Source organism: Crassostrea angulata, chromosome 3 (genome assembly GCF_025612915.1).
Source record: "Crassostrea angulata isolate pt1a10 chromosome 3, ASM2561291v2, whole genome shotgun sequence".
NCBI lineage: Eukaryota > Metazoa > Mollusca > Bivalvia > Ostreida > Ostreidae > Magallana > Magallana angulata.
Genome location: NC_069113.1, coordinates 34,627,948 through 34,649,531, shown reverse-complemented (window position 1 = coordinate 34,649,531; position 21,584 = coordinate 34,627,948). Strand labels below are relative to the sequence as shown.

The 21,584-nt window shown below is 33.6% G+C and overlaps 1 protein-coding gene across 2 annotated transcripts in view; it reads right to left on the bottom strand.

Moving 5' to 3' along the window:
- LOC128177362 (myoglobin-like) overlaps positions 1–9,852 on the bottom strand; it is a 32,102-nt gene extending 22,250 nt beyond the window's left edge. The window contains exon 1 of one of the 2 annotated variants that reach the window (XM_052844050.1): positions 9,696–9,852. The gene's annotated coding sequence lies outside the window, so the exon portion shown is untranslated. Of the gene's footprint in view, positions 1–333; positions 352–9,695 lie in introns of those variants that run through there. The other variant, XM_052844053.1, reaches the window with a different exon arrangement.
- Between the last annotated feature and the right edge of the window lie 11,732 nt (positions 9,853–21,584).

Below are 21,584 nucleotides of genomic sequence, written 5' to 3'. Positions count from 1 at the left end.
AAAACATTTCAGAAGTTCGATATAATGATCAATTACTTTATAAATGTAACTTACATATATCATCAACATTTTTTAAATATTAACCTACACAAAATTCCATAGAAAGAAAAGTCGTGATACTCAAAGTTAAGGTTATTGATCCCATTTTTATAGCAGCAGTGCATGCAACCCATAATAGTTTTTCCCACTTATTTCGACTCTTAGCTCAGACTTCGGTTTGATTATCTTGCACCTAGACAGAAGAAATGGTGAATCTATTGATTCAAGTAAAACCCCATCTCGATACACTTAATCGAGTTACGATATGAAAATTGAAATACATCTGATACTTACCGTCGACGATTGAAATAACGTTATTACGCTATATCCCAAGAAACGATTCGAAGTAGCACGTGGAGGAGTAAAAATGGTCTAAGAAAGTGCAACATTACTTGAGAGATTGATCCATCTACGTTAGCATGAAATGTGTCTATGAGGGAATCGACTAAAGGAGGGGGGTATCTTGCATGTCATGCGTCTGGTGCAGAAAATAACCTTTTCGACCTATCTAATTTGCTGGAGCATCTTACAATTGACGGGCGAGTGGTCGACATTTCGCACACAGTAATATAGCTCTTGAAGGAGTTCAGTTCTCGCCACCGAGAGCCTCGTAATATGATGTGATCTGTTATTAAACAGGAAATCTTTTTTGACAGTAATTCATTTTGAACCGTGGCAGAGAAACATGTCAATTTCCTTTTGTCAACTGTTGTCTGTCTCGGGCTGTTCTTGAGACGTTACAAAAAGCAGTCATTTCGTGTAACATCATTTTCACGAGCAGACAACTAAACAAGCACGGAACATCGTTCATTTTTAAAGCGTCCCAGACCCACCCACCCCTTTTCACCCTTAAAAAAAAGATAACAAGCCTCAAAATCCTAAAATCCGGGGAGGGGGGTTTGAGGTGGGAATCATTACCTAGAAATTTGATCTACATGTAACCTATCCTCATATTCTTAATCTGACAAAAAGTTGAGGGGCTAAATCGTTAAAAAAATTGTATTACATATGTACATAAATTTACGAAAAAAGGTCGGTTTTCCGCGAAAAGATAGTTGATGGACTCCAATAGTTACATGCCTGATTAAAAAGCGGAAATCTCCATTTCTTTGAAACGGGTTGGTCGATATTTGAAAGGCGCAACTTTTGTTGTACTTTTTTTTTTACTTATCATTGATTATACGAATCATTTTTGCTCTACTACGGAACTCGAAAACTGTGCGCCATATTTACAGCTTGCATTCGTTAAAATAGAAATAAACCTAGTGTATCTCGTAAAGTAGTGATATTAATTATCTTCATTTTTTCAAGTTTATGAAAAAAGATTATATCATTATCCATGAGGAGATAAAAGGAATATTTAGAAAATGATTCTTATTACGAACTCTTCAAATCTCGGTCAAATTGATTCAAGTTGTCGGAGTATCCGGCTCTCAGCCACGGAGACAGATAGTGCTGCGGAGAGTGAGATAAGACATAAAGTCGGCACAGAGAGGTTTAGCGAGCCTCTGTATTAAACTAGGCATACTTACAACTGTTACACTAACTTGATACATTTGCTACGTACAAAATAAGCCATTATGAAACTCTGCGTCAACAGTTTGTTGAGAAGAGGGAAGTTAGACAGATACTTTTATGACAATTAAGACAAATTTTAAATGTAATATTAATCATAAGTACCATAAGTACAGTTCAATTAATCTGGGTAACAGTGGTCAGAGTAAAAGAATAAGAGACATATACATAGATGATCATCACGTTTATAAAGATTGAAGGCGCGTGGCGTATAGATTTCAACATATTTGTTGGAGAGTGCCTGACATCAGCATTGTGTGAGTAATAGGTCATCCGATGGTCATGACCGAGGCACACTATAAAATCGTAACTTCTCGGGCCTTTCGTTTGTAACACATAGCAGAAACCTTCCGGGTTCTACCAGAAATGCCATAGAAGTTGCGAGTGTTTGTTTCTACAATTCTGAGTTCAAAGGATTTTGAAATATCTTTCTTCTTGTTTGACTTTTTGATTGAAGTATATATCGTCATCTTTGGTCAATATTCAAACAATGAGGGTAATTACTTGTATGTAAAAGATGGAACTTTCCACAGAAGTGTCTATAAATTTCGAGGCCACGCTTATCCTGAACATCAATGACCACTCCACTTCCCCATCTTTAAACTTCTTTTATGATCCTTCCCCCGGTGGGAGATGAGAACAAAATTTTATTTAGAAACATAAATCATTTTACAGTATTCGACCTACATGTATAGATTTTAATCGAGTACTTGACTGGGTTCAGTAAGAGGACTAGGAGTCGTGGCCCTTTTTTGGAACTGAACGCACGCATGCTCTATGTAGCAAATTTGTTTTAACGGTATATATGTGTGAGCAATGACGGTAAAATTAGATAATTATTGATTCTATATCTAAATAGATTCAGTTTACGTACAGTAGTGTATACAGTTCATATCAAGGCCAGGGTCAGGCCAAATGTCATAAACGCTTAGATCAGAAAGGGGACAAAAAGAATCAAAACTAGACACGATCTCGTTGCGAGCAACGAATGGGTCTTCCGTCCGATTTTTGAATAGATTAAATTAAACTTATCACTTCAAAGATAAAATCGTAGATCTAAGCGAAAAATAGTTAAAAATTTGCGGCAATCGGGGCTAGAACCCGGGTCACCTAGGCCATGTCCACGACTCTATCGACTGAGCTACTCAGACTCTCGCATCAAAACTTTGACGCTTAATTTCTCAAGAATGCCTGAATTACCTGAAAGCACCTTGTTGCGAGCAGTAAGTGGGGTTTTCGTTTGATTTTGAATTGATAGGGTTCAATTAAACTGTTGACATCTGGTACGATTTACTATCATATTAACTTCCTTTTAAACTAATTTTTCAACCTACACTGCGAAATGCAGATTTCCGGAAAACGTCATTTTTTAAAACTTCAATATCTCTGCAATGCGTTGTCCGATTTTAAAACGGTTTTTAGTTTTGTATTCAGTACAAAAATGTCAACGAAACGCATATGCTTTTAAATTCCAAAAATCGAACTATTAGAATCACTTCCGGTGACGACCGGAAGTGACGGACGACCTGCTCATATCAAAATTTGATAAGTTTAAAACATATTCTAATGGAAAAAAAATTGTAGATTATTTGATTTAAAAAAATTTTAAAACGCAATTTTCCAAAAATGCTGTTTGAGCGGACCGGAAGTGACGGACGATCGTAGTTTTACCTGATCGGTCCTAGAAATTCAAAAATCTATAATTCCTGAAACTTTCAATTTTCTATCTTTAATCGTTTTTGCGAAAAAGGGAGGACAAGATCACTTTTTACAAAAAGAAAAACGAATATAACGGCCGACTGAAAGTGACGTCATCAACAAAAATGTACATGATAAAAGACCTTGATATTTTGTATTATTCGTGAAATTTTCATAAAAATCCATTGTAGCATATTTGAGATATTTGAGTTTTAAGAAAAATGTTAAGAAAAAAAAGAATAATAATAGTGAAAAATAGAGAAAAAGAAACCTAACAAAAACAATAGGGTCTTCCGTTGGAAACGGAAGACCCTAATAATTAGGATTCGTACAAGTGACCGGGGTCATCTTGTTTGTCCTACGGTCAATACAATGTGTTACATGTTTCTTTGTATGATTTTTGATTAAATGAACTTGAATGTCTACATTGGGCCCTACTGAGACCGATATTATATTTCCATATATTAATTGAAAACATGATCTTTGTTGGGAATAGGATAATTAAAAGTAGAAATTCCTTTGTAATCGAAAAAACACTAAGTAAATTGTTTTCGTCAATATGCGCTAAATGCCAATTTCGTTGATATATTGATTCAAGAAAATTGGTGTTTACTATCAACTGCAAAATCTAACAGCTCATTGTATTGATAGGATCACTGGCAACGACCTCAAACGTATCCTTGAAACTGCGAGTTTCACTTAATCCACGAAAATTAATGCCCATGAATATTAATCAAACCACAGCATTCCTTGGTTTCCCTGTTTTTATTTTATTAATGTTTGAGGGGGTTTATAAGTTGTTTTATTATACTTTCATGTTAAATACTGAAATCTGATTGGTTAAGACGCAGTTGGTAATCCGTTCTATTACCCTCAGCGTTAGCAACACACTTGGCAACGGGTAACACAACGAATTGTTACATGCGCGTAAATTATGCGCGTACGGTTCGCCGTAGAATTCACTTTATTTCTGTATAAAAGCAGTAAAATTTTCTCTAAAATTAAGACATTCAGTATAATAAAATAAATAGTGCCTGTTTGGGAGGGTAACTGTTGAAATTGACACCCCTCGAAAACCATTGTCAACCTCCGCTTCGCGTCGGTTGACAATGGTTTTCGAGGGGTGTCATTTCAACAGTTACCCTCCCAAACAGGCTCTATTTATATAATGGTCTACTCTAGTATTCTTTCTAAATAAGCCGGATTTTTCGGGGAGGATCCCATTATTCGTTGATGTTGATTAATTAAAACTGTTTACTGTATTTTCACATAGAGAAATCACATGATCTTGAATGACCATATGTTAATATCGTATCTAATTTATATTATATCATATTATATCGGAATGATTTTTATATAGCGTGAGGTGTTTTTATATTTCATCCGCCATCAGTCTCACCATGTTGAAGGAAAGGCATAGCTATAAATACAGATTTAAAGAGTCTGTATTGTACTGTGTACAAAAAATGGATTTAGAACCATTTTAACAAGAGCTTGGACTTTGGGTAGTTGTGCCAAACAGCAATTTTAGGCCTGTCTGTTTCATTGCTAGTCACTCAGCCATGGCTCTTTGAAATCAACAAGATTTGTCTGGCTTTTGGGCTAATACTACGCAATCGGTGCACATTTTGCTTTAAACCGCGTCATTTTTAACTTTTTTGACGCAAGAAATAGATAGCTACGTCCAACCGAAAGTCCAAGGTCTTGTTAAAATGGTTCTATTCTAAGTTGAGAATTGATCAGAGATGTCAGATTTACCAATTATATCCTTTCTCATTGGTAAAAAAGGGTCTTGTATTTTCCCAATGGTAAAACAAGTTTGCGTCTTTCCTATATTGAGTCACCAAAAGGTGAAGAAAAGTACGTCGAGTTATAATTTAAGCTTTTGCTTTTGGGATAGTGCCAAAAGTTTATTACAATAAGAATTCTGAGCTCATAAGCGAGCTGGACAATTACAAAACAATAGATTATATTATCCGTCATGCATTTTCATGTTCACATTAATACCCCGTGCCTGGTAGTGTTTTGTATGTTTGTTAATTACTTAAGCGACGATATACCGTTAGACATGCAATAACAGAATTATGTAAATATTAATGGTTCTCAAGTACCAGTAAGACTCAGAACAAATACTTCTCTCTGACAAATACCAGCTACAAATTCTTGTCAGTTTTTAGCAGCTTTTCTGCAATTTAGTAAATTTGGCATTTTGCAGTTTTCAAATCAAACTGCTGTGAGTTTCGGCGCGTCAGTATTTATTGGAAGAACCCCAAGGATTTTTCTTTATTAACTTAATATATTTACATTCATGAAGATTGTTTTGAAGGTCATTTACGCTACAGTGGTGATAAAATCCAATATAAAGTACAGATTCGACATGACGTATAAGTTGTTAATATTTTAATATTTTCCTATTCTATAATGCCCCGTCATTGTATCTAAAGGATACTTTAAAGCAATATGAGCTGTATTTTTTAAAAATTTATTTTGCTGCAGAAACCTGCTAGTATGATAAGTCTGCATGTTACTTAAACTTTTATGGTGAACAAAATTTGAAAAATTCATAAATTTTTGTCAGAAGAAAGATTGCTCTTATAAGGAATAAATAGCAATCCAATTTTTGTACAGGACGACAATAATTCAATTTTGTTCCAATTAAGGCTTCTTAACGACTTTTCACACCAAAATACAGCTTACAGAATTTAAAAACCATGATTTTTTTTTGGTCATTTTAGAAGAAAAACACCTTTTCGTAAAAAGAAATTTCAACATGAAAATCGCAGCTCATATTGCTTTAATTTCTGTTGATTCCTGTTCTTTTCATTACACAAAAATGAGTTAGGTTGTTTACTTTGATTGGACGAATATCAATATTGCACCGACTGTCTTGAACAACTTCAAATCAAACTGCTGCTAGTTTCAACATGTCAATATTTATAGCCATATTCTAATAATATTTTAAAAATATCCTTCTTGTTTTTATTTTGAAAGTCAGTTAAACAACAGTACAAATCTAATAAAAAGTCAAAAATCAACATAGCATTGAAGTTAAAAATCCTTCTCCGTGATTAACCAAGTTTCTTATCTTATTAGTACAATACGGAAATTAGCTTGCATGTTTATTTTGACGAGACAAATAATATCGATATTGCACCGACTGCCTTTAAAGATTTTACGGACATACTGAACTACAAATGCAACTTTAACGGATAAGAAAACATGGACGGAAATGAGCGGGATTCTTGATATATATTATACTCTTAGTAAAGTTTAAATTTATTTGACCTGCAATTTCTTTCAAATTGCTTTGAGACATAAAATAGATTTAAAATGAATTTAGCGTTTTATTTCTCGTTGCAAACGCAACGTTGTGAAGTCAGCTCTAATTAGAGTATTTTTCACCAGGAGACAAAACAGATATGGGTTTATGGCCTATTCTACGGTTCTCGACAATAAACACTAAAATCCCATTAAAATGGTTAAAACTGCATGGGTCAATTTATCTCCGAGATGCAATTCACATCTCTGAATAAAGAATATCTAGGGAGAGAGAAAAAATCCATTAGCCACGATCCAAATTGCAATATCTTGAGCCCCATTTCCTTACGGGGATCATTTAATCAGTTTTTCCACACCGTTAATTGATTAAATCACTATCTAATTGATGTGATGTTGAACACAGATATGTATTTTTATTATAAAAAAAATCTTCCCCTCCAAATGCCGCATATTCAGTTGCGTTTTATCCTCAGTATTAAAGCTATACCCATTCAGTAAATGCTTGTTTAAGCCTGTTGCAGATGTCTATCAAATTATTTTGTTCTAGGCATCTTATTTCCAGCAGAATTGATTATACATAACCATCCATACACAAGCATTCCCTTTGATAGTAGCGGTTATTTGGTCGTTAGTTGGACCAGGTTCTGGACCACGCCAATTGTAATCAAAATTTAAAAAAAAACAGAAGTAATTAACAGCAGGTGTAAAAATAACATAAACATGTGGTTTAACAACAATCATCCGCCATACTTCATTATTGATGGAAAAATTTGCCTCTTTTGCAACAACCAGCGTGTTTTGACCTTTCGAAACTTTTAACGCTTAAATACATGTACCGATTTCCTTTAAACATCGTCAGAGCGTTTTTATCTATCACATCTTGATGGTGGCGAAACCATTGATTCCCCCATGCCATGAGTTTAAATTCTAAGATTTAGACATGCTGCAGTAATGCCTGTTTCAATTGTGATGCAATTATTGTAAATGCATTATGCTGATGACCAACAAGGCTTCTTATTGCATTCAAGTTAGGCCTATTGTGAAGGGAATAGGTGTCAAAACATGTGCATTGTATTTTTTATTCATCTCAGATATTGATCATAATCTTATATGTTTGAGGTTTTTAAAACAGGTTTTCTTTTTGCATGTTTTAGAGATAAAGACAAAAAATCTGAATGGAGGATAATATTTCCGCTCGGAAGTGACTACAAATTTATTTGTTGACGTTGTTACAACCTTAGATAAATTTACTTTTCAAAAGATAACAAATATATTTCCTTCGTATACATGTAGTTATTTGCTTATCGCGGTAATATCGCCACTATTATCTATTGACCATTCATTTCAGTTGCTAATGCATTTCCATTTTCATTCTACTTGAGATGTAATCAAACTTTAAAATTCAATTTTCGTTGAATAAAAAAAAAACCTTTTTGATAACGTTATTGCAGACTATTGTTTTAGAGACAATATCAGTGGTTCATGCCAAAATAGCAAATTGCATTCCAATCAATACTACTTCTTAAAATAAAAGCCCTTTATTGTGCAAAAAGGACTATAAATATTGATATCGATGCATATCAAAAATCTTATAAAGATAGAGGAGAAAGAGGGGGAGATAGATTGAGAGAGAGAGAGAGAGAGAGAGAGAGAGAGAGAGAGAGATCTAATTATCTAATGGGACTAAACAAACCCGTTGAATTTCAAAACAATCGAGCGAATTTTCAATATTTAAAGTTGTCAAATATCAAACCTTTATTCCATGCCCTAACATTATAGCTTTTGTGTTTGCATAAATGATTATGATAGAAAGTTAGCTTTAAATTCCGTTATCTGATCAAACTACCTCTTAGATTAAGAGTTTTGTGGGGATTTAAATCAAATCATCAAAAGCTCGGTCTGGAAAGTTGATGATAAGGTTTCATTACCAAAGTCTTACGAGAGAGAGAGAGAGAGAGAGAGAGAGAGAGAGAGAGAGAGAGAGAGAGAGAGAGAGAGAGAGAGAGAGAGAGGCTGCATTTTGTTTTAATCGTAAAGAATCAAATAGGTGCATTGATTGATATCCTCATGCTGTCACATTTTATCATCAATAATAAAAAATACCATGCCCGATTTATCCGCCCGTAAACGAAGCTTTGGGTCACCATGACAAAACTGCATCACGATGCTTTTAGTCTTCTTCATAACGACGTTTTAAATCGGCCTATTAGAGCAAGGGTTCGTCATAATACATTTAATCAATTTTTAGAAACTCGCATCAAACAAACTATTATAAATCGACACAAATCTATTGTGTTGTTCTGATGAAATCTAGCGCTGCATGTTTGCATTTTGTAATTTTACTATATTTTATACTGAATTTTACAAGCTAAGGGTGTACCTTTGATTTTTCGGGAATAAGAAGAAGAAGAAGAAGAAGAAGAAGAAGAATTTGAGAGAGAGAGAGAGAGAGAGAGAGAGAGAGAGATCCAATCAAAATGTACATTTCTTTCACTTACACGCTGAAGATTAATTTTGCCAAAACCATGTACACTTGTTCGATATTATACTTCACATACCTCTCCCGCCCAGAAGAAACAACCTCATACATCAGTTTGCTACATGTATGTGAATGATTGAAAGTAATCACACGTCGATATTCGCCGGAGGAGAGTCGCATTCTCTGGTTTGTATGAGATAAAATTGTTCTCTCTCAAATATTTGTATGCAAATACACGTGATAAACTTCCTTGAATGCTCCAAAGGTGTACCATACATGCAACTTCAACATAGTTTTAAAGATTGAGACACCGCTTAAAGGCTCTTCAAATAAATACGAATGCAAATACCATCATTGATACTATTAAAAGTTTGATGCGATTTTTGGATTCTAAAGAGTGCTTTATGGGGGTTTTTTTTCATACCTCATTATTTGCGAAAAATTCTGCAGAAGATATTTTTGAAACCCACGTTAAAATACCATAAGCACATTATGTTTTTAATCGTCTAGTTTGTTTGTATGTTTTTTTTTAATTCAGGAAATATTTTTGCATTCATAAGTAAAGACAAGAGAATAAAGACGAACTTCTAAAATTTACAAAATACCGTATGTGTAAACCGCTTACCTCAAAATCCGGGAAATAAGAGTCCGAAGGAAGACATCACTTGTCATGAATAAACACTCGGAGATGTAAACACTGCTCTCGCACCTGCTTAACGTCTTCCACGAGCGTACACCTTGTATCCGGAAATTCTCCAACTTCGCTCTGTTTCTACCCTCTATCGATTGCTTCTCAAATCGCTATATCTGTAATTGCCCTTGTACCGCCTACGCTTTTAAAAAAAAAGACCCTCATACTTTCGCCATACATACTTAAAATATACCTGCCTCGATCTATAATCCGGGACACATTCTAGCAAAATGGCACTTTTTTCACTTAATCGCCATTAAAATTCATTTTTCAAACAGCAAATGGTTTGAAACTATTTACTTAAACCTTTGTCAACTATCTGGATGTTTAGCAATTAGCCATATTTCGCAGCATATGTTTGATGTCTCTTATTTCTCTAGGGTTTTTTTTTTCATTTAAAATAATGTTGCTATTTAATATCATCGATTTTTTTTTTTAAATAAAAACTTTCAATGACAAAAATAATGTACATGTATGTATTGGAAGCCAGGTATATAACTTTGCATTCAAGGTAAATTTATCGAGATGGGTTAAAGAGAAGATGCTGATAAAAGCGAAAGCATGGGTACATGCAAGTTTAGGCAGCGTCCAGAAAATGCAAAGTTTATCAAATATTTCTCGGCTATCTCAAAAGAATTGTGTTTATCATCCTCTTTGATCAAATTAAAAACGAAATTCAGTTTCTGTTTGCTAAATTTTACAATCAATCAGAAATATTTGATCGGACACCGGATAATTCGATTTACTCCATTCAGCTTTAAAATTGTCAAACATTTAACAATTGGATAATCAAAATGCTATCAGATTTTATATAACGTAATGAAAAGGATCCCCGAACATACGCGGAGCACATGATCCAGCTTGTACATGTACCGGAAGAAGAAGACGAGGATGGCTGGGAGGAAAACGATATTTAATGAGGTGACCCCGACCTTTAACAGCTGGTAGATTCTTATCCATTGGAAGGTTAACCTATAGTAAATCAAAAAGATCACGGTAACTTGATCTGATTCCGCTACATCTTTGAACAAAATTTGTAATACTTACCAGAAGATTTGTCCTCGTTTTCTTTGCTACATGTAACGATTAAGGCACACGTCGATTTGCATTTTGATCGCTATGGATTTGTTAATATATTTTTCTTCTATCAAATGAAAAACTAATATTTGAGAGAGAGAGAGAGAGAGAGAGAGAGAGAGAGAGAGAGCATTTCAAAAGTGATAATCGTTGCTTCGCCCCCAGATCATGAAAATATACACCATTGATTTGTTAAGAACCACTTGTATATCCAATGGCCCTCGTGTGGATCTTTGTATTGTACTTTGTATTTAAAGAAGGTTTGGGGGGAGTTGTATTGAGAGCGAAAGTGTTCCTAAGTGATATCTGTTTTCTTTCAGGATATAAAACACGTGTAATTCAATGTAAATCGGGTCAGTCAGGGGCTCTGGGATATGTTGTTTTGTTTATATCAATATCAGATGGCGCCATTATTTTTATTATAAATGAAATTCAAGGCTAGCAGAAACTCTTGTCAATTTATAGCAACTAAAAAATTTCAAACTATTTAAAATGATTTTTATGTATTAGAAATATTCTTTCAGAAATTCCATGTTCATTGTTAATTTAGAATCTGTAGTCATATATGTACATGTATGTATTCATTCTGTAAAAAATATCGATAAGGTTACCAATATAGATAACTGTCTCTAATATAATTATGTTCACGCGCAACCCTTTCGACTTAATCGTCCAATACATCTATGACAAGATGATTAGGTTACAGTGATTTATCTTCTGTTAACATTCCAAGAACTGCATACTGTGCTAAAAAGAAAATGAGTTATAATTTGAAGTACATGTAATCGAAAGCCCTTTTCATTAAAGAGAACAAGTATTGACATATATAATTCTGTATCATTCTGTGAAATCTTAAATTTTGTGGGATTCAATTTTCGTGGATGGTAATTTTTTCACAGGTTCTTACTTATTAAATGTGTTTCAGTATATTTGTTGATGAAGAGAACCCACGAAATCAAAGGTCAATAAGAATATCACCCAACAATATCATATTTAAGATTCAAGGGCAAGTGCGTGTATATCTGGATCACGCATGCTTTTTTATTTCGGTCAAATTGAAAATTCAGGATTGGGAATTCTGAAAAATAAGCACTAGAGCCCTAACTCATTTCATATTTGTCATTTTGAAAGGTATGTCGTTTACAGCTTTATTCCGTTATTTCTGCAACGTGGGCTGGGTATACACTATTTTTGGCAATAGAGTCTAAACTGGATTAAATGTGTCACGTGGTTTCTGCACTCGCACATTATCAGACCTTTCCGGCGGAGCTTTAGTGATGATATTAGCTTACCTGAACCAAAATATCGATGCATTTTCGGCTCGCCTTATAAGCATCAGGGTTTTTTTGTCCCCCGCCGCATCGCGGAGCGGGGACATAGAAATGCCGGGCGTCCGTCCGTGTGTCCGTGCGTCCGTCCGTCACACTTTTTTGTAAGCGCTCTCATGCCTACAAATTTCGACGGATTTTCATTAAATTTATACCAAATGTTTATACCACTATTACCTTGGTCAAGTTTGAAAATCAGCATTGGTCGATACTTTTTGTTGGAGTTATAAGACTTTGACCACAATAATGACTCCGTTTTATCCAAAAATTGACCTTGTAAGCGCTCTCATGCCTACAAATTTTGACGGATTTACATGGAATTTATACCAAATGTTTATACCACTAATACCTTGGTCAAGTTCCTAAATCAGCTTTGCTCGATACTAGTATACTGCTTGACCGGCGGGGGACCCAGGAATTCTATTCTTGTTTTACAAGCCTTTACATTAGAATAAGTAATATTCTTAACATCCTACATAAATAAATTTATAATATCGTTATAAATAAAACCCTAGTTCTAGAACATACTAATGGTTAAAAAAAATACCTTTTATTTTATTTCTTGCGAAGAGAGAGAGAGAGAGAGAGAGAGAGAGAATATATACACACGCCTACAGACGCTTGGTCTACAAACTAACCTTTACTCTATCTCATGAATTTTTCATGCTACATTTTGATTGGCTTCTTTACACCTCTTTCGAGGAAATCTCACCACTCCTGTTAATTTTTACGAATGCATCTATCAACAACAGCTTGATATAGAACATTATATTCATTTTTAATGCCTCTGAAACCTAGAGATTTTTTTGGGTTTTTTTTCTGAATTAAGAATAATAAATATCAATGAAAAATAGAAAAGCTTAATGAATTGACTCACAGTGAGTAAGCGTACGCGAGACTTGCGGATGATGACATAGACAACCAACGTTTTCTTAAGTGGTTCATACGAGCTATGAAGGTACATGTAACGAATATTGCAGAAAAAAAATCAATAACTTGTTACGCGAATAGTGTATTTTTACAGTGATATTCGCTACCTTCATACCCACATGAACCAAGAAAGCATTTTATTTTAAAGACATAACTGAATATAAAAAAAAATTCTCTCATGTTCGTGCGCTGAAAAATTATTTTTAAGTAGATAATGGAGATATAAGGCTTTATTAACATATCTTCTGATTTGGCATAATGATTACCTTTATTGGTCCAGAGCAGTAAAATTTTGCCAATGTTCCTCATAAATTTTCAATCATATCACGAAATTGTGGAAAAAAAGATTCATTACAATGCATTTGGGAGAAGGAAGGCACACTTTCATCAAAATCCCGGTGATGATTATTACAAGCACTGAAAAATACCAATACTTGTGGGGCTTTTTTTCCCCATGAATCGGTTAATTGGGATTTACTGTAAAAATTCTAATATCTTCAGAGATGTATAAACTGAATATTGGGAAATAACAGATGTTCGTTTCATTCTAAAAGAACATAAACTGTATGGAAATAACAGCCATACCTCTCCATAACATCAACTTTGTAATGTCAGATATATCGTCGTTGCTTTCCGATTGCTATTGCACAGTAGGGTTTCAGAGATTTGATAAGAGATTTCTGCATGTGAAATAAGTGATCTGTTTGCAAAAGTTGTGTTAAATTTCTAAAAATAAGTCGCAAGATTTATGGGATAGTTTATCAGCAAATATTTCTGATATAGATAAAAACAAGTTTCCTTAATTTATTGATTTTCCCAGCAATAAAACATTATACACTGATAAGGTTGGTGTATGTTTTTGTGTGTGTGTGTGTGTGTGTGTGTGTGTGTGTGTGTGTGTGTGTGTGTGTGAGAGAGAGAGAGAGAGAGAGAGAGAGAGAGAGAGAGAGAGAGAGAGAGAGAGAGAGAGAGAGAGAGCGCAATTCGTTTTTTCTTCTTTTTGCAACTCATTGCTTTTGCTTATGCCCAGATGTTTTGATTACCATATATATTTTGGAGGTGTTTTTTAGATGTTCCATTCTTCGTACTTTTGGGAGTTGATTTTAATCAACTCTCCTATGCGGTTACTCTGGCAAACCGAAACTGAAACAGTGTTTGGACCTAAGCACAAATCATCATCGCTGACAAGAGTTAGTTCTTGAAAATAATCGATAAATTCGCTGTAATTTACGCTGAAGCATTTTTAAAAAAGGAAACATATTTATAAATACCTAAGAATAGTCAGACTTTAAATAGTACGAACAATTTAGAAATTTATTGCAGTCGTATGTATTCCTACGCCAGAGTTCAATATACATGTAGTCTCATTCAACCATCGGCTGTCTTCGTACATCTCCGACAAGCAGAGAGTCAGTCTATATTTAGAGGTCTCATCATCAAGCTATCACGTGACCTGGTATCTCTTACTTGTCGGAGATTAACGGAGACAGCCGAGCATCTGGTTGAACGAGACCAGAGTCCATTATTGGTTGGATCCATACACTTTTTGAAATATTTCGAATACCGATACATAGTTTGATGAAATCAATTCTATTTTTAAATATTACACAACATGATTCATAAGAGGTTTTCTCGAAATTCTTGTCGGAAAAGTCCGAGAATCCATATTATAAAAACGTTCGTAATTCAAATAGAGATTATAAACTACTTGCCAAGCAAAATAACAAATCGTTGATTTTAAGACAAATAATAATCGATAAAATCAACTCCCGTCAGTACTTCAGTACTTTGATTCTGATTCGAAACGGATGTAAAACGATAGTGCTCGTGTGTGATTACGGTTTATCGCAGTAGATATAAAAATCTCGGTTATACAGAAGTTATTAAAATAAACACAAAGATTAAATGGGAAATAAAAGTTATAAAGATTGCGGTGAAAAGTCACATGGCGTTTTCAGTTATTGATTTAATGAACAGATCAAACTGACCCACGTTTGCTGTAAAGTTTACTACTGTGAAAAACGCATTTTTTTTCTATTGATAGACATGATTAAAGTTTATTTTCCTTCTTAGCTTAAAGCAATATGAGCTGCAATTTTCATGTTGAATTTTTTTCTTACGAAAAGGCGGTTTTCTTCTTAAATAACAAAAAAAAACATGGTTTTAAATTTCTGTAAGCTGTATTTTTGTGGGAAAAGCCGTTCAAAAGCCTTTATTGGAGCAAAATTGAATTACTGTCGTCCTGTACAAAAATTGATTTGCTATATATCCCATATAAGAGAAATCTTTCTTCTGACAAAAATTCATGATTTTTTTCAAACTTTATTCACCATAAAAGTTTAAGTCACATGCACACTTATCATACTAGCAGGTTTCTGCAGCAAAATAAAATTCTAAACAATACAGCTCATATTGCTTTAAACTTTCTTTCTTTCTCTCCGAACGCGTTATTCCACTGCCAACGGACCGACCACGTTTTCGCATCGACATCTTGTGTTCGTTCTAAAATTAGCCTGTCACACCACGTGCTAATGAATATTTCAAAGTTGGGTGTTTATAGACCGACCTGGTCAAAAAAATAAATGAAGTTGAATTTATATTCAATATTTTTAAATGCGTTTGATTTGAATTGTATAATTTGCAGAAAGTTTATAACTTTTATAGCTTAATGGAAAAACGCAAACATTTTTTTCTTTAAAACTTTTCATTTAAAACGGCACATATACCTTTAAACAGTATAACATGGCATAGGATTCAATTATATAACCTGTAAATATAACTTTAAATAGTATGACATTGTACCTTCTAAAGCACTGAGGTGGCAATTTAATGAAATTACATGTACCTACACACACACGCAAAATTCTTAATGTATATTTCAAGTTTTGATAATACATTTAAAAAAATAAATAAAGAATTCATTGAAACCTACTTTTGAGAAATCTAATCCATAATTCAAGTTCTAAAATGCAATAAATGACCCATTTTATCATCCTAAGCCTCAACTTATCAAAAATAACAAAACTGGATAACAAGTTATAATAAAAGCTAAAAGTACATTAAGTGATCTATTTTTAAATAAACATATGACCATATATGAACATATGGATGTAAGATACACCAGCTACATATGTAACAAACTTTAATGGACGTAGGCCTAATAATATTAAAGTTTACTATAAATAATCATAAAATTAATGATAAAATACCAAAATTAGGTCACTGTCACCTTGACATGAGGATACTAGTATACGATAAGAGGATGCCTGCAAAGTATTGTATCACAAATTTTGGCATTGTGGTTCTTGTGGAAAATAATTTTAAACAATCCCTCTGAATATTTCTTTGTTAAACGTTGAAGCCCTTCTTGTGCCCAAGTATTAGCAAGGGAGTCACGGTCTTTAGAATTTAGAATCTACACCATTTGAAGATGCTTGCATGCTAATATCACAAATTGTAGCATTATTTAAACAAATTTTTTATACATTTCTATGTTGAATTTTAAACCTCTCCGTGTGTCCCAGTATTGGTCTGAGAATATTTAATTATTATTTAGTTTTGTATAATTTGGAATCTACACTATCTTAGAATGCGTGCATAGAAATATCACAAATAGTAGCATTGTACAGTAACTTTTAAGGCAAACGATCTCGAACACTTTTCCGATATTTTCCTATGTTGAACATGGTCCCAGTAATAATTTGTGGTCATATTCACTATACATTGAAGCTTTGATGTGGCAAAAATGTGATAAGAAAGGTGTTAAGAGAAGCTCACTTGAACCCTCGGTTCAGGTGAGCTAATAAAAAACAACAAAACAATATGGAAGAATATTTCACTTTTCATTTTAAGTAATCTTTCCCCCTAACATTTTATCCTTTCAAATGGATATCGCATCAAAAATCTTTGGAATTGAAGAGCTAAATTCTCACCTTTATTCTCAAAAGACTTCAATATAGACAAGTTCTAGTGTATATTTGCAATCGGAATTGCATGTGATAAAAGCTAGGGGTTTTCTCTCTTGCAATTTAATAAAGACCCATCAAATACCAAAATAAACAAAATCCAAACTTTCGCCTGAGACAGATTCAAGTAGCATTGTCTGTGCGGCTTTATCGAGGTGATGAGAACAAGCGCGTCAACCTTTAATTATCATCTTCAAGTTTTTAAAAATATCCCAAGCGGAGTGAAGTGGGATGTCGATCGATGTAAATGGCGGTCTGATAAAATTCTATCCCAGACGAAAATATTTATTTTCAGAAGAGATTGATAATGGCATCAGATGATCATAAAACACACACGCTCCTTTCTTTTTCGATTATAAACTTTGTGTTTTTATTTCATGTGCGGCGTTAAAAGAGACAGAGTTAGAAAAAAAAATATCGACGAATTTGTCTTCATGAGTTACCTTTCTTTACATATACACAACATTAATCTATTACTTGGTACGACCTACATGTACTTATTATGTCAGATATGAAATATATAAAGATCAAACATAAAAACTATCGTCTCTGTTATTTATTCAATTTTAGAATGCCATAAATGTTTGTTTTTTTAAAGAAATATAAAATTTACTAACTTAATTCAGTGTTAAAAGATTGTCAATGAGCAATGTTTGTCAAAGTCTATGCCAATTAATTTGGTATCTCTAGAAAAGTATCATGAAAAAAAAGTACATTAATTTTATAAAACAAATTACTTATGAGGGGGAGACGCTTCATGCGTCAGACAAAAGACTGAGAAAAACAAAAAAATCAAATCTACATTGTGATTATTGGATAAAGTTATTCTTTTTAATTTGATCACCCTCTTTGACTATAATGCAATCTCTATTGCGAAAAGGAGTTCGCATGGTAATCTAATAAACTATAATGTTAAGATGAATAAAAAATACATGTAAATAAAAAAAAAACTAAATACGTGCGTATAACATGATGCTTGCCGACTTACATGCAATGAAACTTTGGAATACATGTACGTGCTTAAAGATCGCGTGACTAAAGAATTTTCAGAGTACTAGTGGGTGGGTATTTCTTGTACTTTTTATTGTACTTTTAAAATAATATAGCACCTCTTTCCTCGGTGCACTCCGCTTGACTTAGGTTTACGGTCTCTTTCATAATATTGATCACGCATGCAAAATTAATAACTTCATAAAATATTGATAAGGCAAAAGGAAATTTCCCGGAAATTAGATTTATCTCGAGAAAAACATCTTACTAGTTATCGTTTGTTTTTTCTAGCAGCGGCAATAAAAGTGATATAGTTAGACACTTGAATAACGTCATGTGCAGTTTATGTAACGTGTAAAGGAGAAGTGCAGCAGGTTATTGACCTTTGACCCATGGCTACAGATCTGTGAACTGTGTATCATACAGTCTCAGATCTATATCTATTATACGAAGGTCCATTTGCATCAATCTACCCCAATTTTCATATCCGATGGAAAAAAGCTTGAAGGAAGAACTATTTATAGTTCATTACTTCTTTTCATCGTCAGAATGGTCGCGTTTCCGAAGACGTCCTCTCCTCAGATTGGTGGTAATTCGTATGCGTGTAATATATGTTTCTGAATCATAAATTGATTCATTGATAAACTGATTGGTTGTTCGCATATCTTTACACCATGTAGATCCCGACTCGTTCGTACAAACTATGTTCAATCATGTATTGATCTAACAGTTTATCATGCTATTAATAATCAATTAATAGGTGCGTGTATGCAAGTTTACATTGTGGATGTATACAATATAGTGCGTTGAAGGTTCTCATCAACTCACCCTGAATTTACCTAAAGGGGATGTCTTTCAGCCAGTTATGACAACCAAAATTACTTTATACATTTACCTTTATTTCATATGTGATATACACTTTACTTATTCCTATTTATCTGGGTATCATCATTGATGTACACCAATCGTCCATGTGCTCGTCTCAGTTCGATTTACCGGGAAAAAAAGAAAGACAACCCCATTTCAAAAAAAAATTCCCTCTCTCTTTCTTTCTCTCCCAACCAAAAAAGACATCTAGCTCCTAAAATACTCAAGACTGACTGAAAGATCTGAACTGTTATCACCACCTGACCAAAAACGCCCAAAAATACCTACATGTACATGTACAGCTGTCAGGGACTGAGCTGAAGGTCATGAACATTACTCTCATGATGTAGAAATTTACGTGCGGTGTTTTTTTACTTCTGTGAAAATTTACGCGTTTAATTTTTACGGATTTATATAGCTCGTAAAAATTAGTAAAAATCAGCAGCACGTAAAAAATACCCGTTATACGGTATATCATTTCATTTTTCATTTCATTTATCATGCTCCTTCATATATAAAAAACCATATCGATCTTAACTGTGATGAAATGAAAATTAAAGACATGGTCATGATGGTTTATTCTACATCATTTACATCTCTTTGATTGAAAAAAAAAACCATATGCGTAAGATTAAAATATTCAATTTAAAAATATGGATGTATTTAAAAAATACATTAAAATTATTAGATTGAAATTGAATTCATTTGAAAAAAATTCAACTTAACCTCAGTTATCGAAGGGTACTATTATATTGCATAAAGAGAGTATATGCTTTGCCCCTCCGTTCCATGCATTATATTTTCGCCCAATATTTATCCTCATTAAAAGTGCAGGGATTTAAAAAGTTAACTGACTATACCACGTCCAAGTAACTGCCGTTTAGCCAAAATATTAGGCGAATTTTAAAACAGGCGAAATGATATCTTTTACCATCGTGATTGGGTGAAAATAACCCATTGTAAATATTATCGTTGTACGAGTGTATCCGCCGACTGACTAATAATTGGGGCATTTGAATGGGAATAATATCTTATTAAATATCATTCAATTGCAAGCCGTTAGAGTACATACAACATTTATAGTCGGTATATTGCATCACATTATAAATTATCAAAGTTCATATTTAAAATGTTGATGTTTTAGCAAACCATACCGTACATTTTAAGTTGATTCGAAGAAAAAATTACTCTACACTGAACGGCACTCCGTTTCGATAGGTATCTCCCTGTACTCATGTTTCAAACTATCTATTAACACAATACACAGCTCTTCCATTAACGGTCAGGGTGATTATTAGTACTTTTCTTTTGATTTGGGGCCAAATACATAATCGCGGTACAATCGGAATTGTCACGATAAAGATCCTTCATCGTTTATTGACCTTGAGCACAGAACAAAAGGTCAAGGTTAACGGTGATATGTCGGCGCTTGCGAAAGCTTTACGTGAATATTATACTGATTGTAGTAAAACAAATTCAAGACAATCCAACCATTCGTACATTAATACACAATTTATTTATCTGAATCTATCTTTAAATTAAATCGTCAACAATGGCGTCGAAAGGCTACACATGACTCATGTGCCGACAACAAAGTGGAAAATTTTTAACGAAATCAAACCTCGATTTACCTTTTATATAAACTGTAATCAAACTCCTACAGAAGGGTTAGAAAAACGGAACAGATTAATCTAAAAACGTAGCATTAAATATGAACGAAGTTATCCCTCTTCTATTGAAAGACGTGATTTTGTTTGGAAAAAAAAAAGTTCATCACATTCCCTTATATACAAGAATAATATTTAGTTGTGTGTATCAAACGGAGCGATTTCAAAAATTTCTTTTGTCTTGACCTTAGTCGTTTCTGCATCTCTCTCTTTTTTTTTCTTCAAATTGCTCAATATCTTAAAACTCAATATATTCATATACATGTAGAACTCTTCTATAGCAGTTGTTAAAAGTCTAAAAAGAAAAAAAATGGCAATGGCCATACATCACTTTAAAAGCGGCGTGTCATGAGTTGGATTTTATTAAATTTTCAAAGCTCTGTCTGTGCAGAATTGGTCGTATTTCACAAAACAAAAACTCTCTATATAAATCAAAACAACACAGAATTTGTTATTCAGACTCTCCAAACAGACAAAAAGGAATGTAAACGCATTAACACCCATATCTCAACGGGTCTTTATTGTAAAGCATCAATTATGTATTTAGATAACTGATATATTGTTTCCTTCGAAATTTCCATGCATTTGAAAACGTAAATAGCTTAAATCTGCGATTTTTTTTCCAAGCCTAGACGTTGATTCTTCGAAGTGATGATATGTCTTCCGCAAAGGGAGAAGAATGGCTTGTCTTTGCAATGATTCTTGTGGAGATTTTGCACCGCTTCTAGATCTGCACTTGCTCAATTTTATATCAGCTTTATCTGTAGTTATGACTTACCAATGATTCATTTTAGAACAGCCTCTCAACATTCGAAGAAACAAAAGAAAAGAATTATGTGCCAATAAGTTAGGGTAGCATCGTTGACAAAGTTAAAAGTTTTGTTTCTAAATAACTCTTTCAAAAATCTGTCGCAATTCCAAATTTCCGATTTATTAGTGAAATTAGCATGAAGAGAATAGCGCGTATCTTATGTCTTAAGGTCGTCTATTATTTGATGT